The sequence below is a fragment of the Pseudophryne corroboree genome, chromosome 10 (assembly GCF_028390025.1).
Source record: "Pseudophryne corroboree isolate aPseCor3 chromosome 10, aPseCor3.hap2, whole genome shotgun sequence".
NCBI lineage: Eukaryota > Metazoa > Chordata > Amphibia > Anura > Myobatrachidae > Pseudophryne > Pseudophryne corroboree.
The window spans coordinates 44,467,809-44,493,441 of record NC_086453.1 but is presented as its reverse complement, the minus strand read 5'-3'; the positions used below and the strand labels follow the sequence as shown (position 1 = coordinate 44,493,441).

Here is a 25,633-nt window from a genome sequence, read left to right as displayed (position 1 = left end):
AATGTTGTTGTTCAAGTCTGGGTAAAAGTTGAACAGTAAGAAGAGAATTACTTTGATGCCCTACTTTACATTAGTTTTAGGGTACAATAATTAGGGTATACATATGCAAACAGGAGAAGTTGAAAGAAAATAAATATCAACTACAGGAGTTTTCTCCTCTTTTCCAGCTTGAAAATGAATGACATATGTGAACTACCACCCACGCAGTCAGACAGCAGACAGGAAATAATCAGAGATCTACTGTAGGGATTCATGACTGACAACCGTGAAATAAATAAAACTCTCTATCTATCTATCTATCTATCTATCTATCTATCTATCTAATACTTGCCTACTCTCCCGAAGGGGCTGGGAGGCTCCCAAAAAACAGACGGCACTCCCGGCCCCCCATAAAGGTGGGCAAGTCTCCCATACCCAGGGTTGGACTTGCCCATAGGGGAAACCCCCATTGGGCCCCACTGCCTGTGGGCCCTCCTCTAGGGATCAGGTTATAGACTCTATCCTAGTACACATGAATTATGCATTATACATATGTTACACTATACTTCACAAGAATATGGGGGGGTATTTCAGACTGCATCGCCGCAGCGGCAGAGATCATAGTCTTAATTACTATGCACAGTGCGCTCATGCAACGGGCGCATTGTGCATGTGCAGTTTCGCATCTTCCTGGTGCGATCACCTCTGCCTGATTGACAGGTAGAGGCGGTCGCGGGGTGGGAGGGGGCATGCCAATGGGATTAGAACGCCGTTAGCGGGGCATGGTCCAGACAACGGAGGCATGCCTGGACCATTGGGTGGGCGGGCCGCGGCGGCTGCATGATGTCACACGCAGCCGCTGTGACCCAGGACGCGCCGGTTATCCCCCTGCCAGTGCGCAGGAGCTGCGCTGGCAGGGAGCTACTTGTCTGGTACAAAAGCATCGCCACCGTGAAATGCTTTTGTACCTGTGTGGTGAGGGCAGGGCCTGAAATGCGGGGCGGACTAGCCCTGTGCTGGGTGTCCCCCCGCATGTCACAGTAAATGATCATAGATGTGCTAAATTTAGCACATCTACGATCAACTCTGAGTTACCCCCATGTTTTATAATATATTTACCAAGAGGCACAGAACATGTACTCAGTGGTGGTTAGCCAAACCTCTGAGGTGACTTGCCACGCCCCACTGGAGCCTGTCCACACCTTTACGCATGGGCCCCTACAACAGCATTCCCCTGGTGGGCCCTTAATGACCTTACAGAGCACAAGTGGGCAGTCCAGGGGGCCAGATAACGGGATTTGTACTGAAACGCGTCATCATAGCGTGGCCACCTTTGTGCCCGCTACTCCCCCTCTATTAGCACATCTTTGTGGATGCTTGTGTACGTATGCCAATATGCCATCATTCAGTTATTGCAGCGAGTTAATGTGTGCACCCTGGTTATTTGAAAAAAGTGGCCTCCAATGTTTACTACATGGGAAAAAATGTGCATTGCATGTACACTATAAGGCTTATTTGGAGTCGAACATGTCTGGAACTTCATTGCACAACATACATATTTCTGTAGTGCCCATGTGCTCCAAAATGAGCGTGTTTATGTCTATAACAACATTACTGCATACCTGTGAATTATAACTCCTTGGGTGTCATGGGGCGGAACAGGGGAGAAGTCAAATAAAAGTGCACAAATAATAGCAACTGCATAAGATGCAACCTTCAAGGGACTGATGTCCTGTGGTGCGGGAGGGCTGGTGTTACTATACGTGATGGAGATAATGACTGTCAGCTGTTCTATGTAGCCGCTTCTAATTGGCTTGTGTATTTTGAACTCATCAGCTGACAGCCCTGGAAGATTAGCTCTGCTGTTATTTCGTATCAATGCACGTTGATCTATTTGCATTTCTTAATTCTCATTTCCATACAGACTGTTGCAGGAAAGACAATACAGAAGGAAGACAATTTTTTCTCAGTATAAGCGCCCAGTAGGAATATCAAATGAAAATAAAATATACGTCCCTTTAGGGTAGTCAACAGTGAAGATCCTCAGTAGTTCAGCGAAAGTTCTCAGTTGATGTAATTTAGTGTCCAGTCATTGTTACATGGAAAAAAACAGAACATACAATGTGTACTATTGTTTCTTAAATGGTATTCAAAGAAAGTCCTTTTATCCCATCAGTATAAGGAAAGCAGTGACATGAATAGGGGGTCTGTATCGAGTGCGTACCCCAACTCACACTGGGAAGAACGAATGTGTGCACATAAAGGTTTCTTTTTAAAACTCTTCACCCTTTCTGTGTATCTTCCACCAAAAAGTATGCATAGAGGAGCATACCTAAACTCACTTAAAAGTGAAGATGCGACAAGTGTATAAAGGTATCTTTCACATATACTTCTTTGTCAAAATAAGAATGCGTACCACACTCACAGAATGAAGTGTGGAGATATTCCTATCAAGGTATCTTTTGGATCCCCAGATGTTTCGGACCTCAAGATGCCAGTACGTATTTGAACAGTTATAAATCCAAAAAGACAAAAATGGTGCCAATCAATCCATTTTTTTTAAAAAAGTTTTAATTGATGCAAAATCCCATAGCCGGGAGAAGGGTACATACAAATAAAAACACTCCACAACAGGAGAATAAAAAAATGGAAGCTAGAATTTGCAGACACAAAAACAGTTTTTTGCTAAAAAAATCTTATATTCCGTCATAAGATGCATCAAGTGATAAAAATACCTTGAAGGCTGGTTTTTAGGAGTAGCACAGTGCCCAAAGTTGTCGACGCGTTTCGGCTCAACGGGAGCCTTCCTCAAGACATCTTGAGGATGTCTTGAGGAAGGCTCCCGTTGAGCCGAAACGCGTCGACAACTTTGGGCACTGTGCTACTCCTAAAAACCAGCCTTCAAGGTATTTTTATCACTTGATGCATCTTATGACGGAATATAAGATTTTTTAGCAAAAAACTGTTTTTGTGTCTGCAAATTCTAGCTTCCATTTTTTTATTCTCCTGTTGTGGAGTGTTTTTATTTGTATGTACCCTTCTCCCGGCTATGGGATTTTGCATCAATTAAAACTTTTTTTAAAAAATGGATTGATTGGCACCATTTTTGTCTTTTTGGATTTATAACTGTCCAAATACGTACTGGCATCTTGAGGTCCGAAACATCTGGGGATCCAAAAGATACCTTGATAGGAATATCTCCACACTTCATTCTGTGAGTGTGGTACGCATTCTTATTTTGACAAAGAAGTATATGTGAAAGATACCTTTATACACTTGTCGCATCTTCACTTTTAAGTGAGTTTAGGTATGCTCCTCTATGCATACTTTTTGGTGGAAGATACACAGAAAGGGTGAAGAGTTTTAAAAAGAAACCTTTATGTGCACACATTCGTTCTTCCCAGTGTGAGTTGGGGTACGCACTCGATACAGACCCCCTATTCATGTCACTGCTTTCCTTATACTGATGGGATAAAAGGACTTTCTTTGAATACCATTTAAGAAACAATAGTACACATTGTATGTTCTGTTTTTTTCCATGTAACAATGACTGGACACTAAATTACATCAACTGAGAACTTTCGCTGAACTACTGAGGATCTTCACTGTTGACTACCCTAAAGGGACGTATATTTTATTTTCATTTGATATTCCTACTGGGCGCTTATACTGAGAAAAAATTGTCTTCCTTCTGTATTGAATTTCTGTTTTTGTGGGGTGTGGTGGCATCCCATTAGACAATTTACACTTGTTAAAGCTGCCCTGCGCACATTTCAAACACCCCAAAAATCCCTCTGGTTCCTTTGTTGCAGGAAAGATGATACCAATGTCAAGGATTAATAGACTGAGGGGTGTATTTACTAAGCATTTCAAATATTGACAAGGTCAAAATACCAACATTTAAAATGTTGACAGGTCAAAAAGTCGACAAGAGTTTTTCATTGTTTTTTGGTGCACATGTCGACATAGGTCAACATGGATACCATATAAGTGTACCGCGTCCCCTCGCATGGCTCGCTGCGTTCACCATGCTTCGGGCACACTATTATATTCCCGCTCCAGGTACACTGGGATGGTATAGTATGAACAAGTCGGTTTCAATGAAAAACTCAGGCCAACTTTTTGACCTGTCAACATTTCAAATGTCGGTATTATGACCTAGTCGGTATTTTAAATGTCGGTTTTTGGACCTTGTCAGGATTTTGATCGTTGATCAATGGTTGTCTGTGTTTTGATCGTCGGGATTTTAGTCAAATTGACCGCATCCCAACCAAATAAAAGGCCATCACTAGACGTGATGTAATTATGATCATTGCTCATAGTCATCATCATCGTCATCATTATCATCGTCATCCTTATCACCACGAATATTTGCATCAACTCTCCAATATCTAAAAAGATATGTATCCCAAGAATCTATGACTTAGGGGTCTATTTACTAAGCTTTGGATAGAGAAGATGAAGATAAGGTCCCAGCCAAGCAGCTCCTAACTGCCATGTTACAGCCTGGGTTTGAAAAAGGACAGCTGATTGGCTGGTACTTTATCTCTGTCCACTTTTTCTCCATCCAAGCCTTACTAACTAGACCCCTAACCTTTTAGCAATTAGGTGGGCACACTTTTACTGTACTCAGCTTATGCTCTGCACTTAGGAAGTGTTATTTTATAAGAGTGCAGCTGGAAGATGCATTAGGTGTTCCATTAAAAAACTGGGCTAAGACCCAGTCTTCACCACCTCGTAGCAAATCAAAAGTAGGTGGCCTACTGAATGGCCACAATCCACATTACTCTTCCACTTATGGACCACAATGTTTACACCACCTCAGTTTCCTGCTCCACAAGTCTATGCCTTTCCTGGAAAAATGAAGAGCCCACCTAACAATCCCAATAGCGGAGGCTTACATTTATGTACAAACACTTCTTCGTGTGCACATGTTTTTACCAATTAACTTTTGTTTGAAAAAAATTCTTGACATATCAGTCATTTTGTCAAATTTGTAAAGTTACTGTACCTTTAGGAATTTAGTGATGCTTTTGTGCTGCATAATTACTCCTCAGTTAGTTCTCTTTATGCCCAATGTAAGAGCCTGATATTCAAAATCATGGCTGAGGCACACCTTTAACTGCGACAAATTTAAGTATTCTGTTTTTGATACTATAAGTGCAGGGATTACTTTTATGAATCTATAAATTATGCTGTAAAATTCCTCATTTCAAATATTTTTGATAATGCACACACTACGCAGTGAACACCAGGGGGTATATTTACTAAGTCGATTTTGGTTGATGTTTGGTCAATGTTTGATCGATTTTTGATCGATTTTTGATTGATGTTGTGTTTAACAGTCTAAATCACACATTTACCAACAGATGATTTTTGACATTGTTTAAAAATTTGTAAAAAAAAAATCATCTGTTAGTAAATTTGGAATTTAGACCCTGAAATACAAAATCAACCAAAAAACGGACAAACAGCGACCAAAATTTGACCCAGATCGATGTTTCTTAGTACATATACCCCAAAATCCCACATTTTCTAATAGATTATTTTTCACTTTTTTTTTTTTAAAGTCTTTTGTTAGTAAATGTGTGCTTTAGACCATGAAACACAAAATCCCCAGGGGTCTGAGAGGGGCTGGGTGCTGGGTACTGGGTACTGATTCCTCGGTAATTATGGAGCTTGGAGGGTACTTGCATTGTATTTTTCAGGGTTTAGCTTGGCAGGAGCGTGGCACTCCTCCAAGATTTGCACCCCCATCCTTATTCGGGGACTGTTGATCTCTGAATGGCCCTGGCAATCACACAGCATGCTAAGAATCTGACACCTGTGTTTATAGTAATAAAACCTACTGGCTCCACTAAACAAGGTACTTATACTGTTATACTTACAGTATGCCCAGCGAGAAGGATAGAGCTAGAGTGAGTAGCCCCACTTATATTATATTCAGTGTCGGAGTGGGGCAAGAAGGGCCCGCCGGGGAAATACAGTGGTAGGGGCCCTTGCTTAAGGATGTGGCCAGGCAATAGTGGAGGTGTGGCCAACCACCACAGAGGCCGACCTAACCGTAAGAGAGTGCATGGGCTGGGCCCATAGTACTGTGCAGTATAAGGTAACATATGTATAATTAAAGTGCACTAGGATAGAGCCTGGAACCTAATCCCTAAAGGAGGAGGTGGGCCCACAGGCAGTGGGGCCCACCGGTGGTTTCCCCTGTTCCCCTGTGGGCCAGTCCGACCCTGATTATATTGTATTTTTTTTCCATTAATGAGCAGAATTCCTGAAACTGATCCTTCAAGAATTTGGGCAAAAACTAAAAAATTACAAGATATTTTTAAACCACTGATTTGATTTACAGCCAATCTTACTAGTGGTTAAAAATATTATTTTGACTTTCAAAATGGTGTGAGATGAATAATATCACTACAAATATGTGCTTGGGCCAAACTCCGAGAGACAGCCCTGGTATTGTGTACTCTATGTGCCAGTATAAATAAGTGGATAGAAATTTTTACTTGTCTCACCAGAAGCAAAAACACATTTATTTATTTTTTGGCTACAAACATTTTAAAGTACAGTGTGTATGTTTTATACATAACTGAGGTGCAATAATATTTTTCCCTTATGTATTCTAGACAGTGGGGGTCATTCTGACCCGATCGCACGCTGCAGTTTTTCGCAGCGTAGCGATCGGGTCAGAACTGCGCATGCACTGGCGCCGCAGTGCGCCTGCGCATGGCTGCCCGTCGCTACTATCGCCTCTGCCTGATTGACAGGCAGAGGTGGTCGATAAGCGGGAGGGGGCGAAACGGCGGTGTTTGGTCGCCGTTTCGTGGGCGCATCCGGCCAACGCAGGCGTGGCCGGACCGTGCGGGGAGTGGCCCGCAGCGGCTGCGTGATGTCACACGCAGCCACTGCGGACCAGGGAGCGATGAGTAGCTCAAGGCCAGCACGCTAAAGCTGCGCTGGCCGGGTGCTACTCTTGAAGTGCAAAGGCATCGCCGCTGTGCGATGCCTTTGCACTTCTGCGGGGGAAGGGGTTGGCACTGACATGCGGGGCGGACTAGCCCTGTGCTGTGCATCCCCCCTGAGTTCATGATCGTAGCTGTGCTAAATTTAGCACAGCTGCGATCAACTCGGAATGACCCCCAAAGTGTTGCCAAATGGCTACAACTGTATCAGGAATTTTTTCATGTCATCTCACTGTAAATCTTTCCGGAATTCAAACATTGTGGGCATTTGGCAACATCAGACCGACCATTACTATCAATTGGTGCCATCATTCTGGGAGACGTATTTTAAAACATGCACAAATATTTTCTTTAATGGGATAAAGGGATAAGCAGGGGTGCCTAATCAAAATAATACACAATAATTCTTGTAGGCAGAAGTGACAGATTATGGAATAGGTGAAATATAATTTCAGTGGATGAAATGAGATGCTGGTGCATAATCCCAAATAGTCCCAATATTGAAGGGACTTTCCTATTTATCAATCCAGAAGCGCCATAGCATACTGGAAAGTGACCATGGCTTTTGGAGAATGTGGACTGTGTCGGAGCTTTTCTGATCATTGATTAAATTAGTTCAAGACTTGGATGGATATATGTTGGCCTGACCATCATGCGCGGGATGTAGTTACTATCCTGGCGGTCGAGAATGCCGACAGCTATGCCAGAGCTATTCCCAGTCGTGGGTGTCCATGAAACCCACAGAGTGGGAACAGAACCTGTGGCAAATGCAGCGAGCTACCGAGCCCGCAGGGGCCTTTCAAGTGCTCACCCCGCTGCGGCATTCTAGCTGCCGTGATCCCGGAGTCTTTATTCTGACTGCCGGGATTCCATACCCAACACTTGTGTGCAGTATAGTTTGTACACAGCTGATCCCTCAGCCTTGGGTACAGTTGCAGCTTTCATATACTGGATCCTGTAGAATTATTACTTTCATTATTACTACTGTGCCTTGTTTAGCAGAAAGTTTTACTGTACGTGGATATTAATGCAAAGCTTGCCACATTTTATGAATACAATAGAAGCAGATAGAGGGGTCTATCTACATAAAAAAAAACAAGTTGCAATGGGCCCGATTCAGACTCGATCCCTGCTGTGTTTTCGCACAGTGGGCGATTCTCGAACTACTGCGTATGCACCGCAATGCGCACACGCGTCACCAAACAGCGACAGGATCGTGGGAAAATTTCAATCGTACGGCTGTTCACAAGGTGATTGACAGGAAGAGAACGTCTGTGGGTGGTCGCTGTCCGTTTTCAGGGAGTGTCTGGAAAAACGCAGGCGTCCCTAAGCATTTTCAGGGTGGGTGTGTGACGTCAGCTCCGGTCCCCTATCAGCCTGATTCCTTCACACTGGAAGAGTAAGTATTGAGCTACGCACAGGCTGCACACACTGCACAGAATGGGAAAAACATTCGATGGTGAGTGTGATGCGAACGGTTTTGCAGCTGTCTGCTGACTGAGAGGAATTTTCGCACAGCATACACATGTAATCGTACACTTGCATGGTGTTAAATTTGCAGCACAGCAATCAGGTCTGAATTAGCCCCAATATCCAAGATGTCTGCTTTTGTAATGTAAAGCCCAAAGTCAAGATAAATGGAGGCAGACATTTTTCCACATATAGGGGCTGATTCTGAGTCGGACTCAGTGCTGATATTTGGTCACATGGTTGATGTTATTCAACTGCGCATGCGTCTAAGTCACCTAAACTAATAGTGTTGCATTTAGTGTAGCAGTTGGTCCTATGGAATACGTTTCTATCCAATTCATACATCGCAGCTTTGCAATTCCATCAGTCTTTCCTGCAAGAAGATTTAAGGTCCATGAAATTGTGAGGGAATCACCCGTGCATAGTCCTCTTTAGGTCATTCTACAGGTTTTCTCAGGGGCTTGGATTTGGGCTGTGACTGGCCATTCCAGAACTTTGGTCTTCTGTTTCTGTAGCCATTATTTGGTTGACTTGGATGTGTTCTTTGGGTTGTTATCATTTTGGAAGGTGAAATTCATCTTTATCTTCACCTTTCTGGCAGAGGCCTTCAGGTGTAATGTCAAAATCCTATCCATGCCCTTCCATCTCCTTCCCTTCCAAATATATATCACAGTTACTCCTTTCAGTTGCAAGTGCAGATGCGATTTAAATGAGTACAATTCAGTTTTGTCTAAACGTGTGTACACTCGGTACTAAGGGATCTTGGCCAGATCTGGTGGCATGGCTCCAGTTATTGCATAGGGGGCACCGGTGGCAGCATAGGGGGACATTTGTGACAACCCCCTATCTGTGCCCCTGCTTGGTTCCATAGCATACACAGTATAAAAACACATTAATCTCAGACCCAGAGCCTTACAATTGATTTTCCTTCCTTTCATTACTGCCTGACATATAGGGGGGTGATTCAGAGATGGACGCAGCCGCACGTCTGTACAAAGTGGCTGCATCCATCTGGTCTGGGCACGCGCACCGGCCACAGTGCGAGACCATTCTCCTTGCTGCCTGGAATTGATGCAGCTGCAAGGTGACTGACAGTGGGGGGAATTTGGTGGGTGGTGTTTCGGCATTGCGGTGGCGTGGAGGGCAAAAGCAGGGATGTCACAAGCGTTCTCAGAGTGGCTGTATGATGTCACATGCAGCCGCTCTAATAAAAAAAAAATGTCGGCAGACCGCCTGCCAGTGCAGACGCATTGTGAGGCAACGCTACACATACTGGTTGGCCTTTCCCTGTGCTGGGTGGCCCACTGCATGAGAGGAGATTGTTAAAGCTGATTAACATACAGGACAGAAAAGCAATACCTTTTACACTGAAATTCGAGCCGCTGCGGCTGCTGAATGTAATCCTTAACCTATGTACTTTTTTACTCACTTAGCGTACAAAGGCCCATACCGTGTACGCACTTTGCGTACACACGCCGCAACGGATGTACAAAGTACACACTGTGTGTACGCACACACCGACACACGTGTGGCTGAAATACACATTAAACCTTAGCAGGAGAGGGACACGACACCAATTGTATTTAAATATGTTGGGATCCGACCCACCAACAGTTATTTACTAGCAGGGGGTTACAATAATAATACAATTCACAATAAGAGATACAGGCTACAATCAATGATACATACGTTTGTTCGCAAGCGCCACCCGGTCCCGGTCCTCAGTCAGTCAAGATAGATGACTTTCAGAGAATGTGTGACCGGCCAGGCAGCTTGGCTTTTTATACATTTGTCCAGTTCATGATACAATAGAAACTGTAATCTCTTCACCTATAGGTCAAAGGGCTGGTCATTTACAGTACAGGAGGGGTCATAGGTTGGTTTGAATAGGTGGGCGATGCCTGGTCCAGGTGCTCTTGCAGATGTTCTCCACTGGGTTCCCGCCGAATATCAAAGTACAGTAAATACAGTGTAATATTAATATTCTGTTCCTACGCATATCTATGCACAGGAGCGAGTGCTATCTTCTGCAAACTGCTACCGGAATATTGCTCTTAATATACTGTACAGCTGGATACCAAAACCACCTCCTAACCTAATTCTGTCCCCTCATATCCTGTAAAGGTGAATTCCTTTGTTATTGTACCTTTCAAGCAAGTGTAACTCGCTGGTGCGGTGCATGCAGGCTATGCGTAAATCGTGCACTATGTGGATTAAATATGGAATGTGTCTTTGTGGCTTTTCCATGCGAATACAAACGCTACCGTAATTACTCATACCACCCGCTAATACGCAACACCGGGTGAGCGGTTATACGCAACTTGCGAGTATGTGCACGCACGGCAGAATAAGTACGCGCACGGAGGCCATCTGTGTGGTGTTTGTACTTGGTGCGTATGACAATAATATTTTTGACTTCGACAAGATGGACACAGGTCTTGCTGCAGTGGTAATGATCTGCGTCCATCTCTGAATGAGGTCCTTAGTACTGTACTTAAATTGTTGGAGGTTTTTCTGAAATATTTTCCTCATACAATTTAGAAAAGTAATCAGCAACATACTGTATGAATGATCTATCACCCGTGAGAGACTGCAATGAAAACATTCAGGTTCCAGAAGCGGGGGGGAATTTCACTAAAATGAGCTTGTGGAAATGGGAAATAACCTGGAACTATTATAACATTAATTGTATGATTAGTTTTACCCAGAGGATTCCTTATATTACCAGATGGTTGGGAAATTGTTGCCAAACATCCCCAAGATATCAAGGGATTGCTTTTATCATAGTTCATGAACATTATATATAAAATGACAGTACCAATTATAATTTCCTGTTTCTGCTGGACTGTCTGACTTTGAACCTGAATTTAGACTATTTTGTATCTCTGAAGGACAAGTAGAATTCTTTTAATTAACTTCATATTAGATGAGTTCTGTTCTTTAAAACTTTCGAGTAAATAATATAGTCAAGCTTCTCTCAAAACTTAATCTTCTTGCATATTTAAGTGATATGTTTAATTCATACTTAGGAACAGATTTAACAATGAGTGTTGACAGTTAGGAGATGATTTGTTGAAGCACCATTTAAAACTCGTAACGAGTGATAACAAGAATATTGCTTATTGTTAAATCTGCCCCTTAATTTATACCTATTCTCCTAAAAGTTCTCTGAGAATTGCAATTTTTGGAGAGTAGACAACCCGCCTGGATGTGGTGTGGCCATGATAAAGCATTTTGCAGTGAAACGTATCATCACAATCCCCCCCCCCCCTCTCCCCATGGCATTATGCTGTAAACACGCAGCACTCTCTTTAGGGTGTTGGGTAGTAATGATAAGTTTACAAAACCTTCAAACTTAAACCCCCTCCCACCCCCCATTGCACTTGGAGGGCACAATTAAAGCCATTTTAGTATGGTTTATTTTGTCAAATGATTTCATTAAATCAGTATGTTTAAATATTCCATGCTGGTGTGAGAGGTGCGGCTGCTGTGCGTGTGGTGGTGCCTGCTGCCGTGCAGGTGTAGACTCGGTACTCACCAGGCGCCGCTCGCTCTCACCTTCAGGTACCGGAACCCTCAACGGACCTGGAAATCTTCACTCGGATCCGGACACGGCGATTCCCTCTCGGAGCTGACCGACGACCTAGCTGAGGAGAGAAGGGTTTACATCAAAGGGGTATCGACCCTTCTTCCGGTGGAACAGGGGATACCCCAGGGGTGGCTGCGACCTTCACCGGCTGGGTGAATGGTCATCACCGGCACAAAGCCTCAGCTACCCAGCTTTCACACACTCGCGCTTTCGCACGTAGTGTGATGAAAGGGATTCTCACGTCCGTGAGCAATCCTAACTCCGGCGCTCGGGGACAAACAAGGGACAGACGTACACGGATGCTACTCACCGTCACGAGTCTTGCACTCCGATCTTCTCCACTTACAGGTCCCTGTAAGGAGGCAAAGAGAAACAGCCGTGCAGGGCCTAACTCTGACCTAGTGTCACACCCTATACTATCTACAACAGCGGAGCCCTCAAACTAGCTCTGTGGGTGTGGTGCAACACAACTATGCACAACTTACACAACACATACACTTTGCCCTGCACGGTAACAACATATAACACACTATCGGAGTTACAACATAAAACGGTGCTGTCCCTTTATCTACCCGACCCAGAACACCCAGTAGTGGGGACCGCACAGCTCACCCACCTACCGTACTCTCAGGGTGGCCTGAGCCTAGCGCCCAGTACCACCTTTACTCACCTCAGGGAAACGCTGCTTCGCTGGGCCTAGCGCCCCCTAACTGCCCACAGGCCGGAGGCCTGACTTTGCCCACGGGCCTAGCGCCCGCCTAACTTGCCGCCCGTTGGGTGACCTGGGCCTTGTGCCCAGGGTCACCTTTCATATCCCTAATTGGCCACAAATCCACTAGGGCCTAGCGCCCTCTAATGTCCCCACAGGCCTAGTGCCTGAACGTGCCCCTCGGGCCTAATGCCCGCCTAACTGTGCCCACAGGCCGGTGGCCTGACTATCCTCATGGGCCTAGTGCCCAACATGTGCCCCCCAGGCCTAGTGCCTGCCTATCTGGTGCCGCAGAGGTTGGGTGGCTTGGGCCTAATGCCCGTCCCTGGTGGTCTAGGGAGGAAAAGGGGCCTCACTGAGGCCTTACCTAACCCGGGGGCCTCCGGTGCCCTCTTCGGCCGCTGGCCCGTCCTGGCCAGCGGCCGCCGTCGCATCGCCGCGTCCAGCCGCCGCTGGACATCTTCTTTCCCAGGGCTGGAGTCTTCAGGCCTCTTCAGCGGCCACCGGAGCTCCTCTCCCTGCGGCCGTCGTCGTCTTCCTCCACGCAGTCCTTGTTTCCTGTCCGGCTCCTCTTCCTTCTTCGCGCTCTTCTGCGCGCGCGCTGTCCTCTTCGGCTCCCGCCCGCGACGTCTTCTCCTCTTCCCGCTCCTCAGCGCCGTCGTCCTCCGCTCTGGCTCCCGCCCGGCGTCTGACGTCAGACGCCGGGGGCGGGGCCTATGACGCGGCGAGCGCCGATTGGCTCGCCGCGTCTCTCTCCTATTGGCTGCCGCTCCGGGAGCCGCGATTGGCTCCCGGAGGGCGCCAACATTCAAACCCTCCAGCCTGGGGTCCGGTGCAGGGAAAAGGGTAATCCCTGCACCGGACACCCGCCGCCGCCACGCACCCAGCGCTGGGGACAGACAAGCTGCCCCAGCGCTGTCCCCAACTAGGGACAACACAGATGTGCCCACAGGGCACATCCTTACACTGGGAAGTCAAAGACTAGATGACGTAGAGGAAACTAGAGCACACCCTCCAACATAACCTCTTCCACCAGTTATAAAATGTTCTGCTCTCTGACTTAATTTATGATTGCCGTAACCTGTGTTGATACGCCTTTTGCTGCCTAAACCTAACCCTCCCTGCTTGATGCCTACCCTAACCTCCCCTTATATGTGCCTTAACCATATTCTCCATTCCTCCCTCCCTACCAAGTCCCTAACTCTAACCTTCCCTACACTGCAGCCTAACCCTACTTCTGCAGCTTAAACCTAACCTCCCACCCTTCACCCCTACCACTCAGAATGGTAGTGCGTCCCATTGTAAGGACATTTGCGATCGGCGTCAGTATCCTGACACCAGCATTGCATTCTCTCTCGGGATCCCAGTGTCGGTATATTGACCGCCGGGATCCTGTATGTAAAGGTAATTGCTTCCCCAATTACCTAGTTCAGCACACGTGATGGCAATAATAAATTAAGAAGGAAGTCCATGAGCAGAGCATTTCGTACTTTTGATAATGACAGGACAGACATCCAAGATAAGCAGTGTCTCAAGACTACCAAGTACATAAACCACAGGCAGTGCACTAAACCTGTTTCCATGACATGACATCATCACCGTACACCTCAACAAGTTGGCAATGAATTTCAACTGCTGATGTGCCCATTAGATGCAGTTCTCTGGTAACAATACGCACCTCAATGTTTGAAAATGTTCTCGCCATCTTACAACTGATGCTGGGACAGTATGACTGATATGAGGTACAGTCTAATGGCCGTAGGGGAAAGCAGTGGTCTACCTTCTCTGGCCAGGTGGGAAATTAGAATAAAATGAAGAACATTACACACGTGAGAGGTCTTGTTACCTTACTTATAGAACCACCCTCGTAAATAAGCACAGTCCCAATTTTCTCTCTTTATTTTTGGACTGACGGAAGTTCAAACCATGTGATTGCTCAAGGTTTCAACATCAAAAATCAGGGATCCTTACACTTCCATTCATATATAAAGTACAAACTGTGCTAAACAGTGTGTTGTTGCCTTCTCCACTATAACCTAATACTAAGTCCTTGAACTAATTTTGTACAAACTTTACTCTTGTAAATTACAGAAGATAAATAAACAACATATTTGTGAATGATCTGTTGACCATGAGAAACTTCAATTACCAGAGAAAACACTGAGAATACAGAAGCGGAAGGGAACGGAGCCTAAATTTAGCCTGTGGAAATGGGAAATAACATGTTACTCTGCAACATTTATGATGGGTTCTTCTGAGAGGATTCCTTATATAATTGCAGCCAAACATCCCTAAGGTATAAAGCGATTGCTTTCCTCATGGTTCAGTGACATGAGATATAGAATAACTGTAACTTTTATAATTTCCTGTTTTTCCAGAACTCCCTTGCTTTGAATATGTAAGGGGAGTATTTTTATTAAAGTCCACTTTTTATTATAAATAAAAAGAAGACGTGCAGAACTTTTTTTGTTTTTGTTTTGTACTTGATGTTAATTGCTTTAATGTGGATAATTTGTACTGAAATATTGATTCCAACTGGTAAATCATTTATCGGTCTTGGTTATATGATGAGTTTATAATACAGTACTGACATTACTATTAATATCCAAATGAGTAATTGCATTTCTATATTCTGGTTATGCCAAGCTGTAGAGTCAATCTTTAGTCCTACAGTACTAGTCACATTCAAGCAGAACCTGACAGCTTCTTATTGAATGATAATTTTAAGCAAAATATAAAGTTCTTGTACGTTTGACTAATTTTTGATTTTGTTTTTTGTTTGTTTGTTTTTTAATTAGCCAAAAGGTGTGCATCATTAAGTTTATTACTCTCCACTATGTCACTTTTCAACGCTTAATCCATAGTCAATGAGTGCTCAGCAATGCAGTTGCATTACTATATTGCAATATAGGAATAAAGAACACACTCAGTAAAAAAATATAGCGTCAATAATTAGTTAATGATTTCTAGAAGACCGGAAGGATCAGATGCTTGGTTTTTGATTTAGGATTTCAAAGAACTTTTATCGTTCTGCCATTTCAGTATTAAAAAGAGATCAACACCTTTTTATTATCTAATCATCTATTTAATAATAAGATGATTTTTAAATGTTATCGCTCTATATTGCTTATGTTTTATGGTTAAGAAACATCAACTTCTTTCTAATAGTAACTGTGAAGCAGGAGCTTTCCAACTGTGATCCCGGCAGCCTGACAAGTTTTACTGTAGTGGATGGGCAGGGCCGGTTCTTGGGCGCTGTGCGCCTCGGGCGACAATAGGGGACGTGGCTTCGTACAGGGGGCGTGGTCATTTACGCCCCCTGTACAAACTGAAATGATGTGCGGTGCGCAATGACGTCATCGCGCACCGCACAGCAAAGGTCCTCTCCACAAAGGGAAACTAGATGCGTAGCGTCTAGTTCCCTTCGTGGAGAGGACCTTTGCTGTGCGGTGCGCGATGACGTCATCGCGCACCGCACAGTAAAGGACCTCTCCACGAAGGGAAACTAGACGCGTACGCGTCTAGTTTCCCTTCACAGCGGCAGCGGGGGGCAAGCGGGCAGCGGGGGGCACAGCAGCAGCGGATCTTGCCCTGGTGCGGCGCCCTCCGGATGGCGCCCTGCGCCCTCCGGAAGGCGGCGCCCCGGGCAAAAGTCCTGCTTGCCCGTGGCAAGATCCGCTACAGTGGATGGGTGAGAGCTAGAAAGATAAAGCAAAAGTATGGGCTGGTGTAATGGTTAGCGTTACTGCCTCACAGCACTGAGGTCCTGGGTTCCATTCCCACCATGGCCCTAACTGTGCGGAGTTTGTATATTCTCCCCGTACTTGCATGGGCTTCCTCTGGGTACACCGGTTTCCTCCTACAATCCAAAAATATGCTGGTAGGTTAATTGGCTTCCATCAATAATTAACACTAGCGTGAATGTGTGTGCTTGTACGTGTAATAGGGAATATAGATTGTAAGCTCCACTGGGGCAGGGACTGATGTGAATGGGGAAATATTCTTGGTAAAGCGCTGTGGAATATGTGTGCGCTATATAAATACATAATAAGTAATAAAAGTACAGAAAGAACATAAGAGCATGCGTTATTCCCAGCAAAGAGAAGCAAATTGTTTTTTTATTTTTTCAACTACAAATAAATAAAATTAAGAACAATTATATTTAAGAATTCTTTTTTATTACACTCCTGTGCTGGCTGGTATAACAGGCCAACTTATATTGTACATACACACTGGCGTATCTATAATGGTGTGTCTTGTTTTCTGCAGTCTTACCAAATAGCCTCTCTTAGGGGTAAATTTACTAAGATGGGAGTTCTATTTCAGATGGGATGTTGCCCATAGCAACCAATCAGATCCTACTTCTCATTTATCTTCCACCTTCTAGAAGAAAATACCTGGTATCTGATTGGTTGCTATGGGCAACATCCCATCTGAAATAGAACTCCCATCTTAGTAAATTTACCCCTTAGTGTGCCATGGCCCGTGTGACCCGGCCACATGGAGAGTCTTTCTCATGTAAATTGTGTGTTGTATTCCCATAACTAAAACACATACAAGCAAAGCTACTACAGTACTTTGCTAGCTTTGTTCAGTTTGGTGTGTGACAATTGTGTGCTGCAAATGAGTCTGAATCTGTGAAAAAAGTGCTTCAATGCAAGCAGCCACTTCTTCTCCACATGCCGAGCTCAGTGGAGATTCAGCTGTGACTTTGTACGTGCAGGGTTGCCATTAGAAATTATGGGGCCTGTGACTTACAAATGAGGCAGGTTCCCCCAGCCCCCCACAACCAACACTGCTCCATTGCCCACCCTGCATTCCCCAAACTTATATTTTGAGGTGGCCCGGGAGGCAGCAGTGATGATCAGGGACAGGGCCAGCTGCCTGCGCACCGGCAGGGATCCACGGCATGGGGGACAGAGCCGCAGCACTATTCTTACTACAGAGCCAATCGTGAGCCAAATTTGGCAGCCCCTGATTGGCTGTCGGTCCGTTAGCTCCGATTGGCTCACGGCCGGCATTGTCGTAAGAATAGCGCCGCGGCTCTGTCCTTCTGGTGCTGCCGGTGCGCAGGCAGGCAGCTGGCATGGCCCCCCGATCCTGACTGCAGCCACCCGGACCCCATCTCAGTCCAGGCCCAGGCCTGGAGTCCCCACTGTACCCCCTTTTACGTATATAAAACTACTTCCTGTGCAGCTAAAGTCGCAGCCTACTGTCCCTGGTACACCGTGACTGGCTTATTGCTGTGTTTGCGCTGCAACTAAGAAGCAATACTTAAAGAGAAATATGGCGCACTCCTCAGCGTCTCAGTCGTGCCGGGAAACTCGCACCGTATGGCTTATAAACAAACAGTAACTGTGGACACAGCTGTAAAGTACAATAATGTTCTGCACCCCAAATGTTTATCTGGCACCTACAGGAGTTTACAAATTCTCTATAGTAATTATACAGGTTGAGTATCCCTTATCCAAAATGCTTGGGACCAGAGGTATTTTGGATATGGGATTTTTCCGTATTTTGGAATAATTGCATACCATAATGAGATATCATGGTGATGGGACCTAAGTCTAAGCACAGAATGCATTTATGTGTCATATACACCTTATACACACAGCCTGAAGGTCATTTTAGCCAATATTTTTTATAACTTTGTGCATTAAACAAAGTGTGTGTACATTCACACAATTCATTTATGTTTGATATACACCTTATACACACAGCCTGAAGGTCGTTTAATACAATATTTTTAATAACTTTGTGTATTAAACAAAGTTTGTGTACATTGAGCCACAGAAAACAAAGGTTTCACTATTTCACTCTCACTCAAAAAGTCCGTATTTCGGAATATTCCGTATTTCGGAATATTTGGATATGGGATACTCAACCTGTATATATATATTTTTAATCCAGCATTACCGTAATAAACCAGTGTGCAGACATCACACTCCGCACAGATACCTGCCCCATTCTGCATGTAACCCATAGGATGGCTCTGTAGACCCTTATTTCCATGTAGGTCTCCTGTCTCCCAGGTACACTGTGGTGTGTTACACTGTACTGTGTCTGAGAATGCTGTGTTACACTATCATGGCCTATCACATCTAGCAGAATACACTGTATCAGGGTGACAGAAGAACAGGGATCGGAACACTGCTTGCAAAACTTGCCTTATCATTTATATACAGGTTGGGAGCCGGTATCTGAGTAATGGTCAACAGACCTGATTCAGTAAGGATTGCAGTAGCAGAATTTGCATTCTTTTTGATCGCATGCTGGGGGCCACCCATCGCAGGCAAGGCCGCCCAGCATGCTAACCTAAGCCCCCCACCCCACCCCCGCCCCCCCTTGAGCACACTGAAATTGCTTTCACACCACAATTGCAGTGTGATTACTAATAATAGGGTAGCCTCCTGCCGGCGCAGCCCGCGACCATTTTTTGTGACTGCAGCGGCTGCGTGTGATGTCACGCAGCCGCCCCCATCCCGCCCACCGTTTGACTGCCACCGCCCCCATTTTGAAATTGTACCCTCGTAATGCTGCATCTCCTCCAAGGAAACGGAGCATTGCCGACCCCACCCCCGCCCCACGAATGCCTCTGCCCGATTGACAGGCAGAGGCGTTCGCATTTTCTGCGGGATCCCTGCAGTAAATGCAGGCGCATGCGCGGGGTGGGCCCTGTGCATGCACCTGCGGGGGCAAGCGTAAAAAATTCCGATTGGATGACTATTTGCGATCCAACCTGAATTAGCCCCAATGTCTATGCACAATCCAATCAGAATAGGATTTGGTAGCTAGGCAAGTATTTTTATAATCTAGAGATAGGGCAGTGGGAGAGTGGAGGTAAGCAATCACTATGGCTATGAAAAATAACTCCAAGGGGTAAATTTACTAAGATGGGAGTTCTATTTAAGATGGGATGTTGCCCATAGCAACCAATCAGAGTCCAGGTATTATATTCTAGAAGGTGTTAGATAAATGAGAAGTGGAATCTGATTGGTTGCTATGGGCAACTTCCCATCTTAAATAGAACTCCCATCTTAGTAAATTTACCCCCAAGATTCTATCATTATGAAACACATTGAAGTAAAAAGCCGTGGCACAGTCTACGTCTCTATGCTAGAAGTCACGGTCTGTAGAAGATCTAGCAGCAAGATCCAGAGCTCCACAATTCAGTTTGTTTACAATACCCCATAGCAAATGTCTAAGAACAAAAATAAACTAAACTGAGCTCCAGTAAGTAGAAGTTAATCTCCATTTGGCATAAAAAAAATTCTCATAGAATAGGAGAGAGGACAACGTGAAAATGAAACCAGTTTGAGACAAAACTCAATTGATGTTTTTTTCAGAGTATGCCGTTGGTAACCAACTGCATACTCTGAAAAAAACATCAATTGAGTTTTGTCTCAAACTGGTTTCATTTTCACGTTGTCCTCTCTCCTATTCTATGAGAATTTTTTAATGTTGGTTATTGCTTGGTACGTCCGTCAAACGCCTCAGATTTGGACAGTTCCAAAATGTACCTGTATTTGTGTATTTCTTGTAGATTTAATTCATGTAAGTGCTTCATTTTTTATAGCATAGGGCAGAAAAGTATAGTAGATGATGAGCTAAATTTATTAAGCGTTATATTTCTTTTGTGATCCGCTGTGGATCATCGGTAGTATTTACTACCGTTTACTACCTTATAAACTGAATACACCATCAATCCCCATCAGTTGTGAGATGCAAATCTCACCACAAAGTATGGCCATTCATTTTAATGAGTAAGCTGCTCAGTCGCGGTGTCGCCCATTATGCACAAGTTATATGACATTCACGTGTTTTGGGAATTTTTTTACCACTCAAGATGAGGACAGTATATGGACAAAAAGGACCTTCTCATTGGATATTTCAGTGAGCAACGTCTTTCGGTGTGCCCTGGTACTGCGCTTTAGATGATAACTGTCAGATCACCAAGGCTGACTTTCCATATAGTGCTGTCAATGGTGAAAGGATTTCTTCCTCTTGATATCTTGTTATATACAGAGACCCGATATTGGGGGTCATTCCGAGTTGATCACTCGCTAGCTACTTTTTGCAGCCGTAGAAACGCATAGTCTCCGCCCACTGGGGAGTGTATTTTCGCTTTGCAAGTGTGCGAACGCTTGTGCAGCCGAGCAATACAAAAACAGTTTGTGCAGTTTCTGAGTAGCTCTGAACTTACTCAGCCGCTGCGATCACTTCAGCCTGTCCGGTCCCGGAATTGACGTCAGACACCCGCCCTGCAAACGCTTGGACACGCCTGCATTTTTCCAACCACTCCCTGAAAACGGTCAGTTGACACCCTTAAACACCCTCTTCCTGTCAATGTTCTTGCGATCGGCTGTGCGAATGGATTCTTCGTTAAATCCATCGCCCAGCAACGATCCGCTTTGTACCCGTAAAATACGCCTGCGCATTGCGGTGCATACTCATGCGCAGTAGTGACCTGGTCGCTGTGCTGCTAAAAATGGCAGCGTGTGATCAGGTTGGAATGACCCTCTTTGCCCATAATCACTGCACTGCACATGGTGATAAGAAAGTCTCCCAAGCAAAAAACAAAACAAAACTTGCCCGTGAAACCCTAGAATGTCTGTGTAATCGACTTCAGCCAAATTTTGGCAAAACATATCGGAATTGCACGATTTACTTCAAATATTTAAATCATACAGTAGCTCCTATTAGCTTTGTATTATATTGGTAGGACAACCGGCGATGTAACTTGACAGATGATTGGGTTTCCAGCACAAAACTGCTAAGGGCCTAATTCAGATCTGATCACTGTTGTGCGAATTTGCAAGGGGGCCAATTATCAAACGTCTGCACATGCGTACGGATTATAATGCACATGCGCCAGGCCAAACTGCGAAAGAAATCAGCGTCTTTTTTTATCACGACGTGAACGCAGGTTGATTGACAGGAAGCGGACATTTGTGGGTGGTAACTGGCTGTTTTCTGGGAGTGTCAGGAAAAACGCAGGCGTTCCCAAGTGTTTTCAGGGTGGGTGTGTGACGTCAGCTCCGATCAGCCTGTTTGTATCGCACTGTAGGAGTAAGTACTGGGCTACGCACAGACTGGAAAAAAGATTAGATGGTGAGTGAGTTGCAAACTCAGTTCTCAGAACTCAGTGAGATGAGAAAGTTGCGGTCAGTTGCAGCTGACCTTCGTTTGCAAAGCTTTTTCAGCAGCGTACACAGACTTGCATGGGGCAGTTTTTCATTCTGTCTGGGCGGCGACTATCCGATCGCAAACCTCTGCAAATTAGAACCTAAGGGGCAAATTCAGTAAGAATCGCAAGTAGCGATTCATATGGAATATTTACTGAGGTGGTGTGGGCGCATGCGCAGCGGGCCCTACTGCGCATGCGCCCGCCTGTCAATCAGGCAGAGGTGGTCGCGGGTGGGAGGAGGGAGGCAACGCTCCGTTTTCTGGGAGGAAACGGAGTGTTACTGGGGTGTGCCAGCCGAAACGGTGGGCTGGTACGCGCGAACGGGGGCGTGTCGGGGGTGCGGTCGCGGTGGCTGCGTGATATCACACGCAGCTGCTGCGACAGGAAAAATGGCACCGGGACTCCTGCGGCCACAGCTAAGCTGCGCCGGCAGGAATCATCCTTAATTTCTGCTAACAAGCAGAAATTGCGTGCTGTTAGCAATTTCTGCTTGTTGCAGGGGGGGAGGCACTGGTCAGCATGCTGGGCGGACCCCAGCATGCGTGCTAAAGGTTAGCAAATTCTGCTGATTAGCAGCATCCGCTAACCTTACTGAATTGGCCCCTAAGTACGGTGCTTGGAAGTAAAATTTAGTAGTTTCAGTGTTAAATTAACAAGTTAGCGCTATAGCAGCCCAAGGCGCCACATTTCTCCTGGAAGCTTCAGTCTCATGATAAAGAGGAAGTATCGCTGGCTGCTCTTATTAATAACACACCTTCACAGAAGTCTGCATCAATGCCAGGAACTAGTTCTAACTTAGAAGAGGATTCTGGCTGATGTACTGGGGATTGGCTGCCATGGACAGCCGGCTTCTGGTGTCCGTTACGGAGGCCTATTCTGGACAGGGGGGCAGAGAACATAAAGGTGGACTTGTTCTGATCAACAAGGTACATTTATTAGTCAGTACAGATATAGGATCTTGCCAGACTTGAGCTACAATGATACAAATATGACACTTACGACCCCCTACAACTAGAGAAGCGGGGCAGTAGGATGGGTGGGCGTGCTACAATAAATTAGGCCATACAGTGGAAGCATTTATACAGTACATCTTGTGGATCATACAGACATGTAGAAATGCGCATGAACACCTGCCGAATCAGAGGTGCATGCATCTCTGCAAGTGTGCGGAAAATAAGATTTTACTCACCGGTAAATCTATTTCTCGTAGTCCGTAGAGGATGCTGGGGACTCCGTAAGGGCCATGGGGAATAGACGGGCTCCGCAGGAGACTGGGCACTCTAAGAAAGATTTAGTACTACTGGTGTGCACTGGCTCCTCCCTCTATGCCCCTCCTCCAGACCTCAGTTAAGGAAACTGTGCCCGGAAGAGCTGACATTACAAGGAAATGATTTTGGAATCCAGGGTAAGACTCATACCAGCCACACCTATCACACCGTATAACTTGTGATAACTTACCCAGTCAACAGTATGAACAACAACAGAGCATCAAACAATGGATGCCCACATAACATAACCCTTTATTAAGCAATAACTATATACACGTATTGCAGAAAGTCTGCACTTGGGAGGGGCTACGAGAAATAGATTTACCGGTGAGTAAATTCCTTTTTTCTCTAACATCCTAGTGGATGCTGGGGACTCCGTAAGGACCATGGGGATTATACCAAAGCTCCCAAACGGGCGGGAGAATGCGGATGACTCTGCAGCACCGAATGGGCAAACACAAGGTCCTCCTCAGCCAGGGTATCAAACTTGTAGAACTTAGCAAATGTGTTTGTACCCGACCAAGTAGCTGCTCGGCAAAGCTGTAATGCCGAGACCCCTCGGGCAGCCGCCCAAGAAGAGCCCACTTTCCTTGTGGAATGGGCTTTCACTGATTTTGGATGCGGCAAACCAGCCGCAGAATGAGCCTGCTGAATCGTGCTACAGATCCAGCGAGCAATGGTTTGCTTTGAAGCAGGAGCACCCAGCTTGTTGGATGCATACAGGATAAACAGCAAGTCAGTCTTCCTGACTCCAGCCTAGTGATGAGCACCGGAAATTTTTCGGGTTTTGTGTTTTGGTTTTGGGTTCGGTTCCGCGGCCGTGTTTTGGGTTCGAACGCGTTTTGGCAAAACCTCACCGAATTTTTTTTGTCGGATTCGGGTGTGTTTTGGATTCGGGTGTTTTTTTCAAAAAACCCTAAAAAACAGCTTAAATCATAGAATTTGGGGGTCATTTTGATCCCAAAGTATTATTAACCTCAATAACCATAATTTCCACTCATTTTCAGTCTATTCTGAACACCTCACACCTCACAATATTATTTTTAGTCCTAAAATTTGCACCGAGGTCGCTGGATGGCTAAGCTAAGCGACCCAAGTGGCCGACACAAACACCTGGCCCATCTAGGAGTGGCACTGCAGTGTCACGCAGGATGGCCCTTCCAAAAAACCCTCCCCAAACAGCATATGACGCAAAGAAAAAAAGAGGCGCAATGAGGTAGCTGTGTGAGTAAGCTAAGCGACCCTAGTGGCCGACACAAACACCTAGCCCATCTAGGAGTGGCACTGCAGTGTCAGGCAGGATGGCCCTTCCAAAAAACCCTCCCCAAACAGCACATGACGCAAAGAAAAAAAGAGGCGCAATGAGGTAGCTGTGTGAGTAAGCTAAGCGACCCTAGTGGCCGACACAAACACCTGGCCCATCTAGGAGTGGCACTGCAGTGTCACGCAGGATGGCCCTTCCAAAAAACACTCCCCAAACAGCACATGACGCAAAGAAAAAAAGAGGCGCAATGAGGTAGCTGTGTGAGTAAGCTAAGCGACCCTAGTGGCCGACACAAACACCTGGCCCATCTAGGAGTGGCACTGCAGTGTCACGCAGGATGGCCCTTCCAAAAAACACTCCCCAAACAGCACATGACGCAAAGAAAAAAAGAGGCGCAATGAGGTAGCTGTGTGAGTAAGCTAAGCGACCCTAGTGGCCGACACAAACACCTGGCCCATCTAGGAGTGGCACTGCAGTGTCACGCAGGATGGCCCTTCCAAAAAACACACCCCAAACAGCACATGACGCAAAGAAAAATGAAAGAAAAAAGAGGTGCAAGATGGAATTGTCCTTGGGCCCTCCCACCCACCCTTATGTTGTATAAACAGGACATGCACACTTTAACCAACCCATCATTTCAGTGACAGGGTCTGCCACACGACTGTGACTGAAATGACGGGTTGGTTTGGACCCCCACCAAAAAAGAAGCAATTAATCTCTCCTTGCACAAACTGGCTCTACAGAGGCAAGATGTCCACCTCATCATCATCCTCCGATATATCACCGTGTACATCCCCCTCCTCACAGATTATCAATTCGTCCCCACTGGAATCCACCATCTCAGCTCCCTGTGTACTTTGTGGAGGCAATTGCTGCTGGTCAATGTCTCCACGGAGGAATTGATTATAATTCATTTTAATGAACATCATCTTCTCCACATTTTCTGGATGTAACCTCGTACGCCGATTGCTGACAAGGTGAGCGGCGGCACTAAACACTCTTTCGGAGTACACACTTGTGGGAGGGCAACTTAGGTAGAATAAAGCCAGTTTGTGCAAGGGCCTCCAAATTGCCTCTTTTTCCTGCCAGTATAAGTACGGACTGTCTGACGTGCCTACTTGGATGCGGTCACTCATATAATCCTCCACCATTCTTTCAATGGGGAGAGAATCATATGCAGTGACAGTAGACGACATGTC

General features: G+C 45.5%; 1 protein-coding gene across 1 annotated transcript in view; it reads left to right on the top strand.

The window, feature by feature from the left end:
- LOC134965929 (C3a anaphylatoxin chemotactic receptor-like) overlaps positions 1-25,633 on the top strand; it is a 204,693-nt gene that overhangs the window by 107,018 nt on the left and 72,042 nt on the right. The window lies entirely within an intron of this gene.